Source organism: Festucalex cinctus, chromosome 8 (genome assembly GCF_051991245.1).
Source record: "Festucalex cinctus isolate MCC-2025b chromosome 8, RoL_Fcin_1.0, whole genome shotgun sequence".
Classification (NCBI taxonomy): Eukaryota; Metazoa; Chordata; class Actinopteri; order Syngnathiformes; family Syngnathidae; genus Festucalex; species Festucalex cinctus.
Window position 1 is genome coordinate 2,491,499 of NC_135418.1, and position 26,000 is coordinate 2,517,498.

Genomic DNA, 26,000 nt, shown 5'->3' on the forward strand with positions numbered 1-26,000 from the left:
AAGTCCCCCAGGGGCCGGGCATCACATTTTGAGCTAAAAAACTCCTCTTTAACAAAGCATACCCGGCTGTACGTTTCACATAGAGTTACCAACATTTGTAGAGGTATATAACAGCCCTCGAGGTACAAAAAACTCTTTTTGAACCATATGCTAAACCTAACAGGACGTCCGCCATTTTGATTTACTTTGGAATGTGTTGCCATTTTTTGGGCCATTTCGTAGGGGTCTTATTTTAACGAACTCCTCCTACAGAGTTTATCCGATCATCTTCAAACTTGGTGTGACTCATCTTAAGATGTTGAGGATGAAAAGTTATTGAAAGCTCTTTATTTCGTCGCACGCTGTTGTCGTGGCATGCACTTTTTGCAAAGGAAAAAAATCCTTCTTAATGAAGCATTCCCAGTTGTACGAAGCAGCTAGAGCGACGAAAAATTGTAGACATATGTAACAGCCCAGGATGTACAAAAAAGTCTCTTGGTGCCATGTGCTAAACCCAACAGGAAGTCCCCCAGGGGCCGGGCATCACATTTTGAGCTAGAAAACTCCTCTTTAACGAAGCATTCCCGGTTGTACGTTTCACCTAGCGCTATGATAATTTGCAGGCATACATAAGAGCCCACGATGTACAAAAAAGTCTCTTGGAACCATGTGCTAAACCAAACAGGAAGTCCGCCATTTTGATTTACGATGGGATTTGTTACCATTTTTTGTGGCCTTTTTCAGGGGTCATATTTTAACGAACTCCTCGTACAAAGTTCATCCGACCGTCTTCAAACTTGGTGTGTTTCATCTTAAGATGTTTAAGATGCAAAATTATCGAAAGTTTTTTATTTTGTCGCACGCTGCTGCTATAGCGATGCATTGTTTGCCAAGTAAAGTGCTGCTTTGTTTTTTAACTATACATGTGTGAAAACTCATGAAACTTTGCAAACACATCAGACTTGTCATGAACATGAATTTTTAGAGATTTATTGTGCAATTTGCAATAAATATCGCCCTCTAGACATTTTAATGAAGCATTTCCGATTGTATGATTATGCTAGATTTTTAAAAATTAGGACAGAACCCTATCAGCCTAAGACCTATTTTGTAACACGCTGTTGCCATAGCAATGCATTGTTTGTCAAGTGCTGCTTTTTTTTTTTTATACACATGAAAACTCATGAAACTTTGCAAACACATTAGACTTGTCATGAACATGAATTTTCAGAGATTTATTGTGCAATTTGCAATAAATAGCGCCCTCTAGACATTTTAATGAAGCATTTCCGATTGTATGATTATGCTAGATTTTTAAAAATTAGGACAGAACCCCATCAGCCTAAGACCTACAAAAAAGTATTATGTAGCCATTTGCCAAACCAAAGAGGAAGTCCGCTATTTTGATTTTATTTTGGGAATTATACATCATTTTTGGCCTTTTTCATTAAACTTTGCACAGACAAGGCATGGAAAAAACTAACATTTTAAATGGTCCTTGTTCCATGTAACAGTACCCCAACGTGCCAGTACCCTGACGTGCAAGTAACCCAACGTTGTGCTCAATAGCGCCCTCTATGCATTTTTATGGAGCATTTCCAATTGTATGATTCAAGCGATACACAACTAAAGATGCCTTGACCTAGATTTGTGAAAACTGGGAGGCATACCTATTAGCTTTAGACCTACAAAAAGTATTCTGTAGCCGAATGCTCAACCGAAAACGAAGTCCGACATTTTGAATTTATTTTGGGAATTGCACACCATATTTTGCGTTTTGATTAAACTTTGCACACACAAGGCTTGTCAAAAACATTTTAGATGGTCCTTGTCCTATTTGACAGTACCCCAACGTGCCAGTACCCCGACGTGCAAGTACCCCAACGTGGCCCGGGTTGCGAGGGCCCTTTATAGCTGCTCGCAGCTCTAGTTAGGGCCCGAGCAGCGACCGCTGCGAGGTCCCTCTTGTTTTTGTAAGAATTATTATTATTATTAGGGCCCGAGCAGCGACCGCTGCGAGGTCCTTATTGTTTTTGTAAAAATTATTATTATTATTATTATTATTATTATTATTATTATTATTATTATTATTATTATTATTATTAGGGCCCGAGCAGCGGCGGCGGCGGTGCCGCTGCGAGGCCCTATTGTTTTTGTAGGAATTCTTCTTCTTCTTATTATTATTATTCTTATTATTATTATTCTCCGCAAACGATCACATTTTTGAGACACTAAACGTGACCGAAAACTCACCAAACTTTACACGCACATCAGGCCTGGCGAAAAATTTTATATTTTAAAGTCGCCATACATGATAACAGAAAAATGGCTCCTTAGCGCCCCCTACATAGGTTAAACGGATCCCTGTCCCGCTACGATTGTCCGACGGCTATGAAAATTGTGTGGCACCTGTAGCACATCCCAATGAACAAAAACCTCTTTGAAGTGTGTACCCTAAAATAGACAGAAAGTGAGGTATGAGTATTTAAATGTCCAATTTTTGCCAATTTTTGCACATTTACAGGGGTCATACTTTTGCCCGCTTCTCCTACACGGTTAACCCGATTGACTTCAAACTTGGGATGGACCATCTCAACACCTGGGACAACATCATTGTGAAAAATGAAAAGTTTTTGATATACTATATGACGGCGGCGGCGCATCAAATTTAGAGTTTAAAAATTCTTACTTCACGAGGCATTGCCGGTTGTACGTTTAATCTAGAGCTACGAAAATTGGTACACATATGTAACAGACTATGACCTACAAAAAACTCTTTTTGAACCATATGCTAAACCTAACAGGACGTCCGCCATTTTGATTTACTTTGGAACGTGTTGCCATTTTTTTTGGCCATTTCATAGGGATCATATTTTAACAAACTCCTCCTACAGAGTTTATCCGATCATCTTCAAACTTGGTGTGATTCATCTTAAGATGTTGAAAATGAAAAGTTATTGAAAGTTTTTTATTTCGTCACACGCTGTTGTCGTGGCATGCACTTTTTGCAAAGGAAAAAAATCCTTCTTAATGAAGCATTCCCAGTTGTACGAAGCAGCTAGAGCGACGAAAAATTGTAGACATATGTAACAGCCCAGGATGTACAAAAAAGTCTCTTGGTGCCATGTGCTAAACCCAACAGGAAGTCCCCCAGGGGCCGGGCATCACATTTTGAGCTAAAAAACTCCTCTTTAACGAAGCATTCCCGGTTGTACGTTTCACCTAGCGCTATGATAATTTGCAGGCATACATAAGAGCCCATGATGTACAAAAAAGTCTCTTGGAACCATGTGCTAAACCAAACAGGAAGTCTGCCATTTTGATTTATGATGGGATTTGTTGCCATTTTTTGTGGCCTTTTTCAGGGGTCATATTTTAACGAACCCCTCCTACAAAATTTATCCGACTGTCTTCAAACTTGGTGTGTTTCATCTTAAGACGTTTAAGATGCAAAGTAATCGAAAGTTTTTTATTTTGTCACACGCTGTTGACATAGCAATGCATCGAATTGCACACCATATTTTGCGTTTTGATTAAACAGACAAAGCATTCCCGGTTGTACGTTTCACCTAAAGCTATGATAATTTGCAGGCAAACATAAGAGCTCAGGATGTACAAAAAAAGTCTCTTGGAGCCATATGCTAAACCAATCAGGAAGTCCACCATTTTGATTTACGTTGGGATTTGTAGCCATTTTTTGTGGCCTTTTTTTGGGGTCATATTTTAACGAACTCCTCCTACAAAATTTATCCGACTGTCTTTAAACTTGGTGTGCTTCATCTTAAGATGTTTAAGATGCAAAGTTATCGAAAGTTATTTATTTTGTCGCACGCCGTTGTCATGGCGATGCATTGTTTGCCAAGTAAAATGCTGCTTTTTTGTTTTGGTCTAAACATGTGCAAAAACTCATGAAACTTTACACACACATCAGGCTTGTCATCAGCATGAATATTTTAGAGATTTATTATTCAATTTGCAATAAATGGTTCAATAGCGCCCTCTAGACATTTTTATGAAGCTTTTGCAAATGTTTTGTGTTTTATGATTCAGCTAGATTTGTAAAAATTGGGATACCTATCAGCCTAAGACTTACAAAAAGGTTTCTAAAGCCATATGCTGAATCAAAAAGGAAGTCTGCCATTTTGATTTACTTTGGTATTTGTAGCCATTTTTTGGGGCCTTTTATAGGGGTCATATTTTCAACAGAACTTATCAGATCGTCTTCATTCTTTGGCGTGTTTCATCTTAAGATATTTAAGATGAAAAGTTATTGAATTTTTTTATTTTGTCACACTCCTTTGCTGTAGCCATGCATTGTTTGTGAAGAAAAATGCTTTTTTGAGAGTCTAAATATGGGTGAAAACTCACAAAACTTTGCACACACACCAGACCTGTCTGGAACATCCATCCATCCATCCATTTTCTTGACCGCTTATTCCTCACAAGGGTCGCGGGGGCTGCTGGCGCCTATCTCAGCTGGCTCTGGGCAGTAGGCAGGGGACACCCTGGACTGGTTGCCAGCCAATCGCAGGGCACACAGAGACGAACAACCATCCACACTCACACACACACACACCTAGGGACAATTCGGAGCGCCCAATTAACCTGCCATGCATGTCTTTGGAATGTGGGAGGAGACCGGAGTACCCGGAGAAGACACACGCGGGCACGGGGAGAACATGCAAACTCCACCCAGGAAGGTCCGAGCCTGGACTCGAACCGGAGACCTCAGAACTGGGAAGCGGACGTGCTAACCACTCCTGTCTGGAACATGAATATTTTATTTAGAGATTTGTTGTGCAATTTGTAATAAATGGCTCAATAGCGCCCTCTAGACATTTTTATGAAGTCTTTCCGATTATATGATTCAGCTAGATGTGTGAATATTGGCAGGCATGCCGAATATATTCAAAAAGTATTCTATATAGCCATGTGCCAATCCATTTTGATTTTATTTTGTTAATTGTGCATCGTTTTTGGCCTTTCCATGAAACTTTAAAAACACAAAGCATGGCAAAAACGTTTACAATTTAGATGGTTTCCTATTTGACAGTACCCCAACATGCCAGTACCCGGACGTGCAAATACCCCAACGTGGCCCGGGTTGCGAGGGCCCTTTATAGCTGCTCGCAGCTCTAGTTCTTCTTCTTCTTCTTTATTCTCCGCAAACGATCGCGATTTTGGGTACCTAAACATTCACGAAAACTCACCGAACCTTGCACACTCCTCAGGCCCGGCGAAAAATTCGATATTATTAAGTCGTCATAACAATGCGACTCGATAGCGCCCCCTAGCGTAGAAAAATAAAAACCAAGCCCGGCACGTTTGAGCTAGAGCAACAAAAATTGGCAGGCACGTGTAGCACCCCGAGACGCACAAAAAAGTCTATTGGGACCATGTAGCTAAAATGTACAGGAAGTGAGCTATGAATTTTTTTATGTCCAATTTTGGCCTATTTTGGCACATTCACTGTGGTCATGCTTTTTCCCCCTTTGCAAACATTTTTCATCCAATTGACTTCAAACTTGGCATTTATCATCTCAAGACCTGAGAGAAAAACTGGGCAAAAAGTCTTGCCTTTTCGAAATACTATATGACGGGGGCGGGGCATCAAATATTGCCTTTAAAATTTCATTTGTCCAGAAAGAGCAAATGCTTAATAACTCCCATGTTCAAGCTCCAAAAAATCTCAAACTTCTCAGGCAATGTAATAGTTACGGCCTGAAAACATCTATATGATAAAATTCAGTTATACATATAGCGCCACCTAGTGGTGACAATAAATGTCATACTTTACGTTTTTAGCTACTGTGCTGAGCTTGTTGAAGGGATCCAGTTGAAAGTTGGTCAGAAAAGGCTTAAGATGTTGATCATGCCCCACACCGAATATTGTAACTTTTCGCCAAAGGGCGTGGCCGCTACGGTGACGCAAAGTCTGAAGATTTTTCGTGAAAATAAAAGCTGCATTAACTTGACCGAGATGATCCTATCTTCTCAAAATTTCACACATTTGATGAGAGTCCAGCCCTAAAGACATCTACTGACTTATATTTCATCTAACTGATAGCGCCACCTAGTGGCAATTTTTTTTATTACGAATTTTCTTCTACGTTTTTCTCCAAACACGTTAACTGGACCTACCTCAGATTTGCTCAGATGAGGGTTTCGGCCTTCATGATGTCACAACACGAAGTTTGTGAGTTTTCGCGAATCGCTGTGGGCGTGGCTAAGCACTGTTCGCCAAGAAAACAACGCCAGTTTTGAGGGTCTAAACATGCGCAGAAACTCATGAAACTTGGCACACACATCTGGCCTGGTAAAATGAACAATATTTTATTGTTGATTGTGCTATTTTTACAAAAATGACTCAATAGCGCCCCCTAGAATTTTTTAACGAAGCAGCCCCGATTGTACGTTTAAGCAAGATCTACGAAAATTTTTACGTGTATGAGGGAGCCAAAGACCTACAAAAAAGTCTCTTGGACCCATATGCTAAAATGAACAGGAAGTGAGCTACGAATTTTTGAATGTCCCATTTTTTACGATTTTTGCACATTTTCAGAGGGCATACTTTTGCCCACTTCTCCTACACGTTTTATCCGACTGACTTATGACTTGACCTGGACGATGCCAAGACCTGAGCCAACAACAGACGGAAAAATCTTTACTTTTGGAAATACTATATGATGAGGGCGGGGCATCAAAATTTGTGTTTCGCACTGAAAAAGGATATGCTTAATAACTCCCCGATACATGCTCCAAAAAATCCCAAACTTGACATGTATGTTTATCGTCAAGGCCTGAAGGTATCTCTATGACAACATGCAGTTATATATGCAGCGCCACCTAGCCCTTGAGGCATGAAAAAAAAATACCCCACTTACGGTATTTTGTACAAAAAATGTAAACTCATTCTAAGTGTGATAACTAAGTCATTTAGGAATATTCTTTTACCTTCCACCACTCAAAATATTCACTGGCATCAGACCTAACCAAACATACATATTTTTGTTATTTAGTTTTATGTATTTTTGATAGCCTCTATGGACATTAAAAGCAATATCGTGAATGAAGGCTATGCTTAATAACTCCCAGGTACATGCTCCAAAAAATCCCATATTTGAAATGTATATTTAGAGTCAAGGCCTGAAGGTATCTCTATGACAAAATTCAGTTATAAATACAGCGCCACCTAGTCCTTGAGGCATAAAAAAAATGCCTCACTTATGGTATTTTTGCAAAAATTGTAAACTCATTGTAAGTGTGATAACTAAGTCATTTATGAATATTCTTTTACTTTCCACCACTCAATATGTTCACTGGTATCAGACCGATCCAAACATACGTATTTTTTATTTAGTTTTATTTTTTTTTTTTATCGCCTCTATGGACAATAAAAGCAACATTGTGCAATGAGTACAACGAGAGATGATGTGTATATACACTTTTACAAAAAAATACCAATCAGGGCAACTCATTGCCTAAAAATAAATAAGGACGCTGATTTTTGCAGGTCTTAACAATCACCAAAATCCGTTGAGCTTGACAGACACTGGCAAAAAAAATATTCTACATGTAAACGTTTATTATGCCATTTTCAAAGAAATTTTGCTTCCAATATGCCAGTACCCCAACGTGCAAGTACCCCAACGTGCAAGGACCCCAACGTGGCCCGGGCTGCGAGGGCCCTTTATAGCTGCTCGCAGCTCTAGTTATTATTCTTCTTCTTTATTCTCCGCAAACAATCGCGATTTTGGGTACCTAAATATTCACGAAAACTCACCGAACTTTGCACACTCCTCAGGTCCGGCGAAAAATTTGATATTATGAAGTCGTTATAACAACGCGACTCTATAGCGCCCCCTAGCATAGAAGAATAAAAACCAAGCCCGGCACGTTTGAGCTAGAGCAACGAAAATTGGCAGGCACGTGTAGCACCCCGAGACGCACAAAAAAGTCTATTGGGACCATGTAGCTAAAATGTACAGGAAGTGAGCTATGAATTTTTTAATGTCCAACTTTGGCCTATTTTGGCACATTCACTGTGGTCATGCTTTTTCCCCCTTTGCAAACATTTTTCATCCAATTGACTTCAAACTTGGCATTTATCATCTCAAGACCTGAGAGAACAACTGGGCAAAACATCTTGCCTTTTTGAAATACTATATGACGAGGGCGGGGCATCAAATATTGCCTTTAAAATTTCATTTGTCCAGAAAGAGCAAATGCTTAATAACTCCCATGTTCAAGCTCCAAAAAATCTCAAACTTCTCAGGCAACGTAATAGTTACGGCCTGAAAACATCTATATGATAAAATTCAGTTATACATATAGCGCCACCTAGTGGTTACAATAAATGTCATACTTTACGTTTTTAGCTACTGTGCTGAGCTTGTTGAAGGGATCCATTTGAAAATTGGTCAGAAAAGCCTTAAGATGTTGATCATGCCCCACACCGAATATTGTAACTTTTCGCCAAAGGGCGTGGCCGCTACGGTGACGCAAAGACTGAAGATTTTTCGTGAAAATAAAAGCTGCATTAACTTGACCGAGATGATCCTATCTTCTCAAAATTTCACACATTTGATGAGAGTCCAGCCCTAAAGACATCTACTGACTTATATTTCATATAACTGATAGCGCCACCTAGTGGCAATTTTTTTTCTTAAGAATTTTCTTCTACGTTTTTCTCCAAACACGTCAACTGGACCTACCTAATATTTGCTCAGATGAGGGTTTCGGCCTTCATGATGTCACAACACGAAGTTTGTGAGTTTTCGCGAATTGCTGTGGCCGTGGCTAAGCACTGTTCACCAAGAAAACAACGCCAGTTTTGAGGGTCTAAACATGCACAGAAACTCATGAAACTTGGCACACACATCTGGCCTGGTAAAATGAACAATATTTTATTGTTGATTGTGCTATTTTTACAAAAATGACTCAATAGCGCCCCCTAGGAATTTTTAATGAAGCAGCCCCGGTTGTACGTTTAAGCAAGATCTACGAAAATTTTTAGGTGTATGAGGGAGCCCAAGACCTACAAAAAAGTCTATTGGACCCATATGCTAAAATGAACAGGAAGTGAGCTACGAATTTTTGAATGTCCAATTTTTGACGATTTTTGCACATTCACAGGGGGCAGACTTTTGCCCACTTCTCCCCCACGTTTCATCTGACTGAGTTAAGACTTGACCTGGACCATGTCAAGACCTGAGCCGACGACAGGGGGAAAAATCTTGACTTTTCGAAATACTATATGATGAAGGCGGGGCATCAAATTTTGTGTTTCGCACTGAAAAAGGATATGCTTAATAACTCCCCGGTACATGCTCCAAAAAATCCCAAACTTGACATGTATGTTTATCGTCAAGGCCTGAAGCTATCTCTATGACAACATTCAGTTATATATGCAGCGTCACCTAGCCCTTGAGGCATAAAAAAAAAATACCCCACATACGGTATTTTGTACAAAAAATGTAAACTCATTCTAAGTGTGATAACTAAGTCATTTATGAATATTCTTTTAGTTTCCACCACTCAAAATGTTCACTGGCATCAGACTTATCCAAACATATATATATTTTTATTTATTTTTGATAGCCTCTGTGGACATTAAAAGCAATATCGTGAATGAAGGATATGCTTAATAACTCCACGGTACATGCTCCAAAAAAAATCCCACACTTGACATGTATGCTTATAATCAAGGCCTGACGGTATCTCGATGACAACATTCAGTTATAAATACAGCGCCACCTAGCCCTTGAGGCATAATATATAAAAAAAAAAAACACATACAGTATTTTGTACAAAAAATGTAAACTCATTCTAAGTGTGATAACTAAGTCATTTATGAATATTCTTTTAGTTTCCACCACTCAAATTGTTAACTGGCTTCACACCGATCCAAACGTATGTACGTTTCCATTTTGTTTTATTCATTTTTGATTGCCCCTTTGGACAATAAAAGTAACATTGTGCAATGAGTACAACGAGCGATGATGTATTTATACACTTTTACAAAAAATACCAATCAGGGCAACTTGTTGCCTAAAAATAAATAAGGACGCTGATTTTTGCAGGTCTTAACAATCACCAAAACCCGTTGAGCTTGACACACACTGGCAAAAAAAATATTCTACATGTAAACGTTTATTATGCCATTTTCAAAGAAATTTTGCTTCCAATATGCCAGTACCCCAACGTGCCAGTACCCTAACGTGCAAGTACCCCAACGTGCAAGGACCCCAACGTGGCCCGGGCTGCGAGGGCCCTTTATAGCTGCTCGCAGCTCTAGTTAGGGCCCGAGCAGCGACCGCTGCGAGGTCCCTATTGTTTTTGTAAAAATTATTATTATTATTATTATTATTATTATTATTATTATTATTATTATTATTATTATTATTATTATTAGGGCCCGAGCAGCGACCGCTGCGAGGTCCCTATTGTTTTTGTAAAAATTATTATTATTATTAGGGCCCGAGCAGCGACCGCTGCGAGGTCCCTATTGTTTTTGTAAAGATTATTATTAGGGCCCGAGCAGCGACCGCTGCGAGGTCCCTATTGTTTTTGTAAAAATTATTATTATTATTATTATTATTATTATTATTATTATTATTCTTTATTCTCCGCAAACAATCGCGATTTTGGGTACCTAAATATTCACGAAAACTCACCAAACTTTGCACACTCCTCAGGTCCGGCGAAAAATTTGATATTATGAAGTCGTTATAACAACGCGGCTCTATAGCGCCCCCTAGCGTAGAAAAATAAAAACCAAGCCCGACACGTTTGAGCTAGAGCAACGAAAATTGGCAGGCACGTGTAGCACCCCGAGACGCACAAAAAAGTCTATTGGGACCATGTAGCTAAAATGTACAGGAAGTGAGCTATGAATTTTTTAATGTCCAATTTTGGCCTATTTTGGCACATTCACTGTGGTCATGCTTTTTCCCCCTTTGCAAACATTTTTCATCCAATTGACTTCAAACTTGGCATTTATCATCTCAAGACCTAAGAGAACAGCTGGGCAAAACATCTTGCCTTTTCGAAATACTATACGACGGGGGCGGAGCATTAAATATTGCCTTTAAAATTTCATTTGTCCAGAAAGAGCAAATGCTTAATAACTCCCATGTTCAAGCTCCAAAAAATCTCAAACTTCTCAGGCAACGTAATAGTCACAGCCTGAAAACATCTATATGACAAAATTCAGTTATACATATAGCGCCACCTAGTGGTTACAATAAATGTCATACTTTACGTTTTTAGCTACTGTGCTGAGCTTTTTGAAGGGATCCATTTGAAAATTGGTCAGAAAAGCCTTAAGGTGTTGATCATGCCCCACACCGAATATTGTAACTTTTCGCCAAAGGGCGTGGCCGCTACGGTGCCGCAAAGTCTGAAGATTTTTCGTGACAATAAAAGCTGCATGAACTTGACCGAGATGATCCTATCTTCTCAAAATTTCACACATTTGATGAGAGTCCAGCCCTAAAGACATCTTCGAACTTATATTTCATCTTACTGATAGCGCCACCTAGTGGCAATTTTTTTTCTTACGAATTTTCTTCTACGTTTTTCTCCAAACACGTTAACTGGACCTACCTCATATTTGCTCAGAGGAGGGTTTCGGCCTTCATGATGTCACAACACGAAGTTTGTGAGTTTTCGCGAATTGCTGTAGGCGTGGCTAAGCGCTGTTCGCCAAGAAAACAACGCCAGTTTTGAGGGTCTAAACATGCACAGAAACTCCTGAAACTTGGCACACACATCTGGCCTGGTAAAATGAGCAATATTTTATTGTTGATTGTGCTATTTTTACAAAAATGACTCAATAGCGCCCCCTCGAAATTTTTAACGAAGCAGCCCCGGTTGTACGTTTAAGCAAAAATGCCGAATATTTTTAGGTGTATGAGGGAGCCCAAGACCTACAAAAACGTCTCTTGTACCCATATGCTAAAATGAACAGGAAGTGAGCTACGAATTTTTGAATGTCACATTTTGGACGATTTTTGCACATTCACAGGGGGCAGACTTTTGCCCACTTCTCCTACACGTTTCATCCGACTGAGTTAAGACTTGGCCTGGACCATGTCAAGACCTGAGCCAACGACAGGGGGAAAAATTTTGACTTTTCGAAATACTATATGATGAGGGCGGGGCATCAAAATTTGTGTTTCACAATGAAAAAGGATATGCTTGATAACTCCCCGGTACATGCTCCAAAAAATCCCAAACTTGACATGTATGTTTATCGTCAAGGCCTGAAGTTATCTCTATGACAACATTCAGTTATATATGCAGCGCCACCTAGCCCTTGAGGCATGAAAAAAAAATACCCCACATACGGTATTTTGTACAAAAAATGTACACTCATTCTAAGTGTGATAACTAAGTCATTTATGAATATTTTTTTAGTTTCCACCACTCAAAATGTTCACTGGCATCAGACTTATCCAAACATATATATATTTTTATTTATTTTTGATAGCCTCTATGGACATTAAAAGCAATATCGTGAATGAAGGATATGCTTAATAACTCCACGGTACATGCTCCAAAAAAAAATCCCACACTTGACATGTATGCTTATAATCAAGGCCTGAAGGTATCTCTATGACAACATTCAGTTATAAATACAGCGCCACCTAGCCCTTGAGGCTTATATAAAAAAAAAAATAAATACCCCACATACGGTATTTTGTACAAAAAATGTACACTCATTCTAAGTGTGATAACTAAGTCATTTATGAATATTCTTTTAGTTCCCACCACTCAAATTGTTCACTGGCTTCACACCGATCCAAACGTATGTACGTTTCCATTTTGTTTTATTCATTTTTGATTGCCCCTTTGGACAATAAAAGTAACATTGTGCAATGAGTACAACGAGCGATGATGTGTATATACACTTTTACAAAAAAATACCAATCAGGGCAACTCATTGCCTAAAAATAAAAAAGGATGCTGATTTTTGCAGGTCTTAACAATCACCAAAACCCGTTGAGCTTGACACACACACTGGCAAAAAAATATTCTACATGTAAACGTTTATTATGCCATTTTCAAAGAAATTTTGCTTCCAATATGCCAGTACCCCAACGTGCAAGTACCCCAACGTGCAAGGACCCCAACGTGGCCCGGGCTGCGAGGGCCCTTTATAGCTGCTCGCAGCTCTAGTTATTATTATTATTATTATTATTAGGGCCCGAGCAGCGACCGCTGCGAGGTCCCTATTGTTCCTGAAGGAATTCTTATTATTAGGGCCCGAGCAGCGACCGCTGCGAGGTCCCTATTGTTCCTGAAGGAATTCTTATTATTAGGGCCCGAGCAGCGACCGCTGCGAGGTCCCTATTGTTCCTGAAGGAATTCTTATTATTAGGGCCCGAGCAGCGGCGGCGGCGGTGCCGCTGCGAGGCCCTATTGTTTTTGTAGGAATTCTTCTTATTATTATTCTTATTATTATTCTTCTCCGCAAACAATCGCATTTTTGAGACACTAAACGTGACCGAAAACTCACCAAACTTTACACGCACGTCAGGCCTGGCGAAAAATTTGATATTTTAAAGTCGCCATACATGATAACAGAAAAATGGCTCCTTAGCGCCCCCTACATAGGTTAAACGGATCCCTGTCCCGCTACGATTGTCCGACGGCTATGAAAATTGTGTGGCACCTGTAGCACATCCCAATGAACAAAAACCTCTTTGAAGTGTGTACCCTAAAATAGACAGAAAGTGAGGTATGAGTATTTAAATGTCCAATTTTTGCCAATTTTTGCACATTTACAGGGGTCATACTTTTGCCCGCTTCTCCTACACGGTTAACCCGATTGACTTCAAACTTGGGATGTACCATCTCAACACCTGGGACAACATCATTGTGAAAAATCTAAAGTTTTTGATATACTATATGACGGCGGCGGCGCATCAAATTTAGAGTTTAAAAATTCTTACTTCACGAAGCATTGCCGGTTGTACGTTTAATCTAGAGCTACGAAAATTGGTACACATATGTAACAGGCTATGACCTACAAAAAACTCTTTTTGAACCATATGCTAAACCTAACAGGAAGTCCACCATTTTGATTTATTTTGGAACGTGTTGCAATTTTTTTGGCCATTTCATTGGGGTCTTATTTTAACGAACTCCTCCTACAGTGTTTATCCGATCATCTTCAAACTTGGTGTGATTCATCTTAAGATGTTGAAGATGAAAAGTTATTGAAAGCTTTGTATTTCGTCGCACGCTGTTGTCATGGAATGCACTGTTTTTAAAGGAAAAAAAATATCCTTAAAGAAGCATTCCCATTTGTACGAAGCAGCTAGAGCTATGAAAATTTGTAGACATATGTAACAGCCCAAGATGTACAAAAAAGTCTCTTGGTGCCCTGTGCTAAACCCAACAGGAAGTCCCCCAGGGGCCGGGCATCACATTTTGAGCTAAAAAACTCCTCTTTTACAAAGCATACCCGGCTGTACGTTTCACATAGAGTTACCAACATTTGTAGAGGTATATAACAGCCCTCGATGTACAAAAAACTCTTTTTGAACCATATGCTAAACCTAACAGGACGTCCGCCATTTTGATTTACTTTGGAATGTGTTGCCATTTTTTTTGGCCATTTCATAGGGGTCATATTTTAACAAACTCCTCCTACAGAGTTTATCCGATCATCTTCAAACTTGGTGTGATTCATCTTAAGATGTTGAAAATGAAAAGTTATTGAAAGTTTTTTATTTCGTCACACGCTGTTGTCGTGGCATGCACTTTTTGCAAAGGAAAAAAATCCTTCTTAATGAAGCATTCCCAGTTGTACGAAGCAGCTAGAGCGACGAAAAATTGTAGACATATGTAACAGCCCAGGATGTACAAAAAAAGTCTCTTGGTGCCATGTGCTAAACCCAACAGGAAGTCCCCCAGGGGCCGGGCATCACATTTTGAGCTAAAAAACTCCTCTTTAACGAAGCATTCCCGGTTGTATGTTTCACCTAGCGCTATGATAATTTGCAAGCATACATAAGAGCCCATGATGTACAAAAAAGTCTCTTGGAACCATGTGCTAAACCAAACAGGAAGTCTGCCATTTTGATTTATGATGGGATTTGTTGCCATTTTTTGTGGCCTTTTTCAGGGGTCATATTTTAACGAACCCCTCCTACAAAATTTATCCGACTGTCTTCAAACTTGGTGTGTTTCATCTTAAAATGTTTAAGATGCAAAGTAATTGAAAGTTTTTTATTTTGTAACATGCTGTTGCCATAGCAATGCATTGTTTGTCAAGTGCTGCTTTTTTTTTTTTTTATACACATGAAAACTCATGAAACTTTGCAAACACATCAGACTTGTCATGAACATGAATTTTCAGAGATTTATTGTGCAATTTGCAATAAATAGCGCCCTCTAGACATTTTTATGAAGCATTTCCGATTGTATGATTATGCTAGACCTACAAAAAAGTATTATGTAGCCATTTGCCAAACCAAAGAGGAAGTCCGCTATTTTGATTTTATTTTGGGAATTATACATCATTTTTGGCCTTTTTCATTAAACTTTGCACAGACAAGGCATGGAAAAAACTAACATTTGAAATGGTCCTTGTTCCATGTAACAGTACCCCAACGTGCCAGTACCCTGACGTGCAAGTAACCCAACGTTGTGCTCAATAGCGCCCTCTATGCATTTTTATGGAGCATTTCCAATTGTATGATTCAAGCGATACACAACTAAAGATGACTTGACCTAGATTTGTGAAAACTGGGAGGCATACCTATTAGCTTAAGACCTACAAAAAAGTATTATGTAGCCATTTGCCAAACCAAAGAGGAAGTCCGCTATTTTGATTTTATTTTGGGAATTATACATCATTTTTGGCCTTTTTCATTAAACTTTGCACACACAAGGCTTGTCAAAAACATTTTAGATGGTCCTTGTCCTATTTGACAGTACCCCAACGTGCCAGTACCCCGACGTGCAAGTACCCCAACGTGGCCCGGGTTGCGAGGGCCCTTTATAGCTGCTCGCAGCTCTAGTTATTCTTCTTTTTCTTCTCCGCAAACAATCGCATTTTTGAGACACTAAACGTGAACGAAAACTCACCAAACTTTACACGCACATCAGGCCTGGCGAAAAATTTGATATTTTAAAGTCGCCATACATGATAACAGAAAAATGGCTCCTTAGCGCCCCCTACATAGGTTAAACGGATCCCTGTCCCGCTACGATTGTCCGACGGCTATGAAAATTGTGTGGCACCTGTAGCACATCCCAATGAACAAAAACCTCTTTGAAGTGTGTACCCTAAAATAGACAGAAAGTGAGGTATGAGTATTTAAATGTCCAATTTTTGCCAATTTTTGCACATTTACAGGGGTCATACTTTTGCCCGCTTCTCCTACACGGTTAACCCGATTGACTTCAAACTTGGGATTTACCATCTCAACACCTGGGACAACATCATTGTGAAAAATGAAAAGTTTTTGATATACTATATGACGGTGGTGGCGCATCAAATTTAGAGTTTAAAAATTCTTACTTCACGAAGCATTGCCGGTTGTACGTTTAATCTAGAGCTACGAAAATTGGTACACATATGTAACAGGCTATGACCTACAAAAAACTCTTTTTGAACCATATGCTAAACCTAACAGGAAGTCCACCATTTTGATTTATTTTGGAACGTGTTGCCATTTTTTTGGCCATTTCATTGGGGTCTTATTTTAACGAACTCCTCCTACAGTGTTTATCCGATCATCTTCAAACTTGGTGTGATTCATCTTAAGATGTTGAAGATGAAAAGTTATTGAAAGCTTTGTATTTCGTCGCACACTGTTGTCATGGCATGCACTGTTTTTAAAGGAAAAAAAATATCCTTAAAGAAGCATTCCCATTTGTACGAAGCAGCTAGAGCTACGAAAATTTGTAGACATATGTAACAGCCCAAGATGTACAAAAAAGTCTCTTGGTGCCCTGTGCTAAACCCAACAGGAAGTCCCCCAGGGGCCGGGCATCACATTTTGAGCTAAAAAACTCCTCTTTAACAAAGCATACCCGGCTGTACGTTTCACATAGAGTTACCAAAATTTGTAGAGGTATATAACAGCCCTCGAGGTACAAAAAACTCTTTTTGAACCATAGGCTAAACCTAACAGGACGTCCGCCATTTTGATTTACTTTGGAATGTGTTGCCATTTTTTTGGGCCATTTCATAGGGGTCATATTTTAACAAACTCCTCCTACAGAGTTTATCCGATCATCTTCAAACTTGGTGTGATTCATCTTAAGATGTTGAAAATGAAAAGTGTTTGAAAGTTTTTTATTTCGTCACACGCTGTTGTCGTGGCATGCACTTTTTGCAAAGGAAAAAAAATCTTATTAATGAAACATTCCCAGTTGTACGAAACAGCTAGAGCGACGGAAAATTGTAGACATATGTAACAGTCCAGGATGTACAAAAAAGTCTCTTGGTGCCATGTGCTTAACCTAACAGGAAGTCCCCCAGGGGCCGGGCATCACATTTTGAGCTAAAAAACTCCTCTTTAACGAAGCATTCCCGGTTGTACGTTTCACCTAGCGCTATGATAATTTGCAGGCATACATAAGAGCCCACGATGTACAAAAAAGTCTCTTGGAACCATGTGATAAACCAAACAGGAAGTCTGCCATTTTGATTTATGATGGGATTTGTTGCCATTTTTTGTGGCCTTTTTCAGGGGTCATATTTTAACGAACCCCTCCTACAAAATTTATCCGACTGTCTTCAAACTTGGTGTGTTTCATCTTAAGATGTTTAAGATGCAAAGTAATCGAAAGTTTTTTATTTTGTAACACGCTGTTGCCATAGCAATGCATTGTTTGTCAAGTGCTGCTTTTTTTTTTATATACACATGAAAACTCATGAAACTTTGCAAACACATCAGACTCGTCATGAACATGAATTTTCAGAGATTTATTGTGCAATTTGCAATAAATAGCGCCCTCTAGACATTTTTATGAAGCCTTTCCGATTGTATGATTATGCTAGACCTACAAAAAAGTATTATGTAGCCATTTGCCAAACCAAAGAGGAAGTCCGCTATTTTGATTATATTTTGGAAATTATACATAATTTTTGGCCTTTTTCATTAAACTTTGCACAGACAAGGCATGGAAAAAACGAACATTTTAAATGGTCCTTGTTCCATGTAATAGTTGTCAAGTGCTGCTTTTTTTTTTTTTTTTATACACATGAAAACTCATGAAACTTTGCAAACACATCAGACTTGTCATGAACATGAATTTTTTGAGATTTATTGTGCAATTTGCAATAAATAGCGCCCTCTAGACATTTTTATGAAGCATTTCCGATTGTATGATTATGCTAGACCTACAAAAAAGTATTATGTAGCCATTTGCCAAACCAAAGAGGAAGTCCGCTATTTTGATTTTATTTTGGGAATTATACATCATTTTTGGCCTTTCTCATTAAACTTTGCACAGACAAGCCATGGAAAAAACTAACATTTTAAATGGTCCTTGTTCCATGTAACAGTACCCCAACGTGCCAGTACCCTGACGTGCAAGTAACCCAACGTTGTGCTCAATAGCGCCCTCTATGCATTTTTATGGAGCATTTCCAATTGTATGATTCAAGCGATACACAACTAGAGATGACTTGACCAAGATTTATGAAAACTGGGAGGCATACCTATTAGCTTAAGACCTACAAAAGGTATTCTGTAGCCGTATGCTAAACCTAAAAGGAAGTCCACCATTTTGAATTTATTTTGGGAATTGCACACCATATTTTGCGTTTTGATTAAACTTTGCACACACAAGGCTTGTCAAAAACATTTTAGATGGTCTTGTCCTATTTGACAGTACCCCAACGTGCCAGTACCCCGACGTGCAAGTACCCCAACGTGGCCCGGGTTGCGAGGGCCCTTTATAGCTGCTCGCAGCTCTAGTTCTTCTTCTTCTTCTTCTTTTTCTTTGTTATTATTCTTTTCCGCAAACAACCACATTTTTGAGTGACTAAACATGTACGAAAACTCACCAAACTTTACACGCAGATCGGGCCTGGCGAAAAATTTGATATTTAAAAGTCGCCATACATGATAACAGAAAAATGGCTCTGTAGCGCCACCTACATAGGTTTAACGGATCCCTGTCCCGCTACGATTGTCCTATGGCTACGAAAATTGTGTGGCACCTGTAGCACATCCAGATGAACAAAAACCTCTTTGATATGTGTACCCTAAAATAGACAGGAAGTGAGGTATGAGTATTTGAATGTCCAATTTTGGCCCATTTTTGCACATTTACAGGGGTCATACTTTTGCCCGCTTCTCCAACACGGTTAACCCTATTGACTTCAAACTTGGGCTGTACCATCTCAACACCTGGGACAACATCATGGTAAAAAATCTAAAGTTTTTGACATACTATATGACGGTGGCGGGGCATCAAATTTACAGTTTCAAAATTCTTACTTAACAAAGCATTGCCGGTGGTACATTTAATTGAGAGCCACGAAAATTGGTACACATATGTAACAGACTATGATCTACAAAAAAGCCTGTTGGTGCCATATGCTAAACCTAACAGGAAGTCCGCCAGAGGCGAGGCATCAAATTTTGTGTTTCAAAATTCTTATTTAATGAAGCATTCCCGGCTGTAGATTTCACCTAGAGTTACCAACATTTGAAGACATATGTAACAGCCCTCAAGGTACAAAAAACTCTTTTTGAACCATATGCTAAACCGAACAGGAAGTCCGCCATTTTGATTTACTTTGGAACGTGTTGCCATTTTTTGGGCCATTTCATAGGGGTCTTATTTTAACGAACTCCTCCTACGGAGTTTATCCGATCATCTCCAAACTTGGTGTGATTCATCTTAAGATGTTGAAGATGAAAAGTTATTGAAAGCTTTTTATTTCGTCGCACGCTGTTGCCGTGGCATGCACAGTTTGCAAAGGAAAAAAATTCCCTCTTAATGAAGCATTCCCAGTTGTACGAAGCAGCGAGAGCTACGGAAATTTGGAGACAAATTTAACAGCCCACGATGTACAAAAAAGTCTCTTGGTGCCATGTGCTAAACCCAACAGGAAGTCCCGTAGGGGCCGGTCATCACATTTTGTGGTAAAAAACTCCTCTTTAACGAAGCATTCCCGGTTGTACGTTTCACCTAGCGCTATGATAATTTAGAGGTATACATAAGAGCCCACGATGTACAAAAAAGTCTCTTGGAACCATCTGCTAAACCAAACAGGAAGTCCGCCATTTTGATTTACGTTGGGATTTGTAGCCATTTTTTGTGGCCTTTTTTAGGGGTCATATTTTAACGAACTCCTCCTACAAAATTTATCCGACTGTCTTCAAACTTGGTGTGCTTCATCTTAAGATGTTTAAGATACAAAGTTATCGAAAGTTATTTATTTTGTCCCACGCCGTTTCATGGCGATGCATTGTTTGCCAAGTAAAATGCTGCTTTTTTTTTTTTTGGTCTAAACATGTGCAAAAACTCATGAAACTTTACACACACATCAGGCTTGTCATAAGCATGAATATTTTAGAGATTTCTTATTAAATTTGCAATAAATGCTTCAATAGCGCCCTCTAGACATTTTTATGAAGTCTTTCCGATTATATGATTCAGCTAGATGTGTGAATATTGGCAGGCATGCCTAATATATTCAAAAATAATTCTATATAGCCATGTGCCAATCCATTTTGATTTTATTTTGTTAATTGTGCATCATTTTTGGCCTTTCCATGAAACTTTACAAACACAAAGCATGGCAAAAACGTTTAAAATTTAGATGGTTTCCTATTTGACAGTACCCCAACATGCCAGTACCCCGACGTGCAAATACCCCAACGTGGCCCGGGTTGCGAGGGCCCTTTATAGCTGCTCGCAGCTCTAGTTAGGGCCCGAGCAGCGGCGGCGGCGGTGCCGCTGCGAGGCCCTATTGTTTTTGTAGGAATTCTTCTTATTATTCTTCTTTTTCTTCTCCGCAAACAATCGCATTTTTGAGACACTAAACGTGAACGAAAACTCACCAAACTTTACACGCACATCAGGCCTGGCGAAAAATTTGATATTTTAAAGTCGCCATACATGATAACAGAAAAATGGCTCCTTAGCGCCCCCTACATAGGTTAAACGGATCCCTGTCCCGCTACGATTGTCCGACGGCTATGAAAATTGTGTGGCACCTGTAGCACATCCCAATGAACAAAAACCTCTTTGAAGTGTGTACCCTAAAATAGACAGAAAGTGAGGTATGAGTATTTAAATGTCCAATTTTTGCCAATTTTTGCACATTTACAGGGGTCATACTTTTGCCCGCTTCTCCTACACGGTTAACCCGATTGACTTCAAACTTGGGATGTACCATCTCAACACCTGGGACAACATCATTGTGAAAAATGAAAAGTTTTTGATATACTATATGACGGTGGCGGCGCATCAAATTTAGAGTTTAAAAATTCTTACTTCACGAAGCATTGCCGGTTGTACGTTTAATCTAGAGCTACGAAAATTGGTACACATATGTCACAGGCTATGACCTACAAAAAACTCTTTTTGAACCATATGCTAAACCTAACATGAAGTCCACCATTTTGATTTATTTTGGAACGTGTTGCCATTTTTTTGGCCATTTCATTGGGGTCTTATTTTAACGAACTCCTCCTACAGTGTTTATCCGATCATCTTCAAACTTGGTGTGATTCATCTTAAGATGTTGAAGATGAAAAGTTATTGAAAGCTTTGTATTTCGTCGCACACTGTTGTCATGGCATGCACTGTTTTTAAAGGAAAAAAAATATCCTTAAAGAAGCATTCCCATTTGTACGAAGCAGCTAGAGCTACGAAAATTTGTAGACATATGTAACAGCCCAAGATGTACAAAAAAGTCTCTTGGTGCCCTGTGCTAAACCCAACAGGAAGTCCCCCAGGGGCCGGGCATCACATTTTGAGCTAAAAAACTCCTCTTTAACAAAGCATACCCGGCTGTACGTTTCACATAGAGTTACCAAAATTTGTAGAGGTATATAACAGCCCTCGAGGTACAAAAAACTCTTTTTGAACCATATGCTAAACCTAACAGGACGTCCGCCATTTTGATTTACTTTGGAATGTGTTGCCATTTTTTTGGGCCATTTCATAGGGGTCATATTTTAACAAACTCCTCCTACAGAGTTTATCCAATCATCTTCAAACTTGGTGTGATTCATCTTAAGATGTTGAAAATGAAAAGTTATTGAAAGTTTTTTATTTCGTCACACGCTGTTATCGTGGCATGCACTTTTTGCAAAGGAAAAAAAATCTTATTAATGAAGCATTCCCAGTTGTACGAAGCAGCTAGAGCGACGAAAAATTGTAGACATATGTAACAGTCCAGGATGTACAAAAAAAGTCTCTTGGTGCCATGTGCTTAACCTAACAGGAAGTCCCCCAGGGGCCGGGCATCACATTTTGAGCTAAAAAACTCCTCTTTAACGAAGCATTCCCGGTTGTACGTTTCACCTAGCGCTATGATAATTTGCAGGCATACATAAGAGCCCACGATGTACAAAAAAGTCTCTTGGAACCATGTGCTAAACCAAACAGGAAGTCTGCCATTTTGATTTATGATGGGATTTGTTGCCATTTTTTGTGGCCTTTTTCAGGGGTCATATTTTAACGAACCCCTCCTACAAAATTTATCCGACTGTCTTCAAACTTGGTGTGTTTCATCTTAAGATGTTTAAGATGCAAAGTAATCGAAAGTTTTTTATTTTGTAACACGCTGTTGCCATAGCAATGCATTGTTTGTCAAGTGCTGCTTTTTTTTTTTTATACACATGAAAACTCATGAAACTTTGCAAACACATCAGACTCGTCATGAACATGAATTTTCAGAGATTTATTGTGCAATTTGCAATAAATAGCGCCCTCTAGACATTTTTATGAAGCCTTTCCGATTGTATGATTATGCTAGACCTACAAAAAAGTATTATGTAGCCATTTGCCAAACCAAAGAGGAAGTCCGCTATTTTGATTTTATTTTGGGAATTATACATCATTTTTGGCCTTTCTCATTAAACTTTGCACAGACAAGCCATGGAAAAAACTAACATTTTAAATGGTCCTTGTTCCATGTAACAGTACCCCAACGTGCCAGTACCCTGACGTGCAAGTAACCCAACGTTGTGCTCAATAGCGCCCTCTATGCAATTTTATGGAGCATTTCCAATTGTATGATTCAAGCGATACACAACTAAAGATGACTTGACCTAGATTTATGAAAACTGGGAGGCATACCTATTAGCTTAAGACCTACAAAAGGTATTCTGTAGCCGTATGCTAAACCTAAAAGGAAGTCCACCATTTTGAATTTATTTTGGGAATTGCACACCATATTTTGCGTTTTGATTAAACTTTGCACACACAAGGCTTGTCAAAAACATTTTAGATGGTCTTGTCCTATTTGACAGTACCCCAACGTGCCAGTACCCCGACGTGCAAGTACCCCAACGTGGCCCGGGTTGCGAGGGCCCTTTATAGCTGCTCGCAGCTCTAGTTATTCTTCTTTTTCTTCTCCGCAAACAATCGCATTTTTGAGACACTAAACGTGAACGAAAACTCACCAAACTTTACACGCACATCAGGCCTGGCGAAAAATTTGATATTTTAAAGTCGCCATACATGATAACAGAAAAATGGCTCTGTAGCGCCACCTACATAGGTTTAACGGATCCCTGTCCCGCTACGATTGTCGTATGGCTACGAAAATTGTGTGGCACCTGTAGCACATCCAGATGAACAAAAACCTCTTTGATATGTGTACCCTAAAATAGACAGGAAGTGAGGTATGAGTATTTGAATGTCCAATTTTGGCCCATTTTTTCACATTTACAGGGGTCATACTTTTGCCCGCTTCTCCTACACGGTTAACCCGATTGACTTCAAACTTGGGCTGTACCATCTCAACACCTGGGACAACATCATGGTAAAAAATCTAAAGTTTTTGACATACTATATGACGGTGGCGGGGCATCAAATTTACAGTTTCAAAATTCTTACTTAACTAAGCATTGCCGGTGGTACGTTTAATTGAGAGCCACGAAAATTGGTACACATATGTAACAGACTATGATCTACAAAAAAGCCTGTTGGTGCCATATGCTAAACCTAACAGGAAGTCCGCCAGAGGCGAGGCATCAAATTTTGTGTTTCAAAATTCTTATTTAATGAAGCATTCCCGGCTGTACATTTCACCTAGAGTTACCAACATTTGAAGACATATGTAACAGCCCTCAAGGTACAAAAAACTCTTTTTGAACCATATGCTAAACCGAACAGGAAGTCCGCCATTTTGATTTACTTTGGAACGTGTTGCCATTTTTTGGGCCATTTCATAGGGGTCTTATTTTAACGAACTCCTCCTACAGAGTTTATCCGATCATCTCCAAACTTGGTGTGATTCATCTTAAAATGTTGAAGATGAAAAGTTATTGAAAGCTTTTTATTTCGTCGCACGCTGTTGCCGTGGCATGCACAGATTGCGAAGGAAAAAATTCCCTCTTAATGAAGCATTCCCAGTTGTACGAAGCAGCGAGAGCTACAAAAATTTGGAGACAAATTTAACAGCCCACGATGTACAAAAAAGTCTCTTGGTGCCATGTGCTAAACCCAACAGGAAGTCCCGTAGGGGCCGGTCATCACATTTTGAGGTAAAAAACTCCTCTTTAACGAAGCATTCCCGGTTGTACGTTTCACCTAGCGCTATGATAATTTAGAGGCATACATAAGAGCCCACGATGTACAAAAAAGTCTCTTGGAACCATCTGCTAAACCAAACAGGAAGTCCGCCATTTTGATTTACGTTGGGATTTGTAGCCATTTTTTGTGGCCTTTTTTAGGGGTCATATTTTAACGAACTCCTCCTACAAAATGTATCCGACTGTCTTCAAACTTGGTGTGCTTCATCTTAAGATGTTTAAGATGCAAAGTTATCGGAAGTTATTTATTTTGTCGCACGCCGTTTCATGGCGATGGATTGTTTGCCAAGTAAAATGCTGCTTTTTTTTTTTGGGTCTAAACATGTGCAAAAACTCATGAAACTTTACACACACATCAGGCTTGTCATAAGCATGAATATTTTAGAGATTTCTTATTAAATTTGCAATAAATGCTTCAATAGCGCCCTCTAGACATTTTTATGAAGTCTTTCCGATTATATGGTTCAGCTAGATGTGTGAATATTGGCAGGCATGCCTAATATATTCAAAAAGTATTCTATATAGCCATGTGCCAATCCATTTTGATTTTATTTTGTTAATTGTGCATCATTTTTGGCCTTTCCATGAAACTTTACAAACACAAAGCATGGCAAAAACGTTTAAAATTTAGATGGTTTCCTATTTGACAGTACCCCAACATGCCAGTACCCCGACGTGCAAATACCCCAACGTGGCCCGGGTTGCGAGGGCCCTTTATAGCTGCTCGCAGCTCTAGTTATTATTATTCTTCTTCTTTTTCTTTGTTATTATTCTTTTCCGCAAACAACCACATTTTTGAGGCACTAAACATGAACGAAAACTCACCAAACTTTACACGCAGATCGGACCTGGCGAAAAATTTGATATTTTAAAGTCGCCATACATGATAACAGAAAAATGGCTCTGTAGCGCCACCTACATAGGTTTAACGGATCCCTGTCCCGCTACGATTGTCCTATGGCTACGAAAATTGTGTGGCACCTGTAGCACATCCAGATGAACAAAAACCTCTTTGATATGTGTACCCTAAAATAGACAGGAAGTGAGGTATGAGTATTTGAATGTCCAATTTTGGCCCATTTTTGCACATTTACAGGGGTCATACTTTTGCCCGCTTCTCCTACACGGTTAACCCGATTGACTTCAAACTTGGGCTGTACCATCTCAACACCTGGGACAACATCATGGTAAAAAATCTAAAGTTTTTGACATACTATATGACGGTGGCGGGGCATCAAATTTACAGTTTCAAAATTCTTACTTAACAAA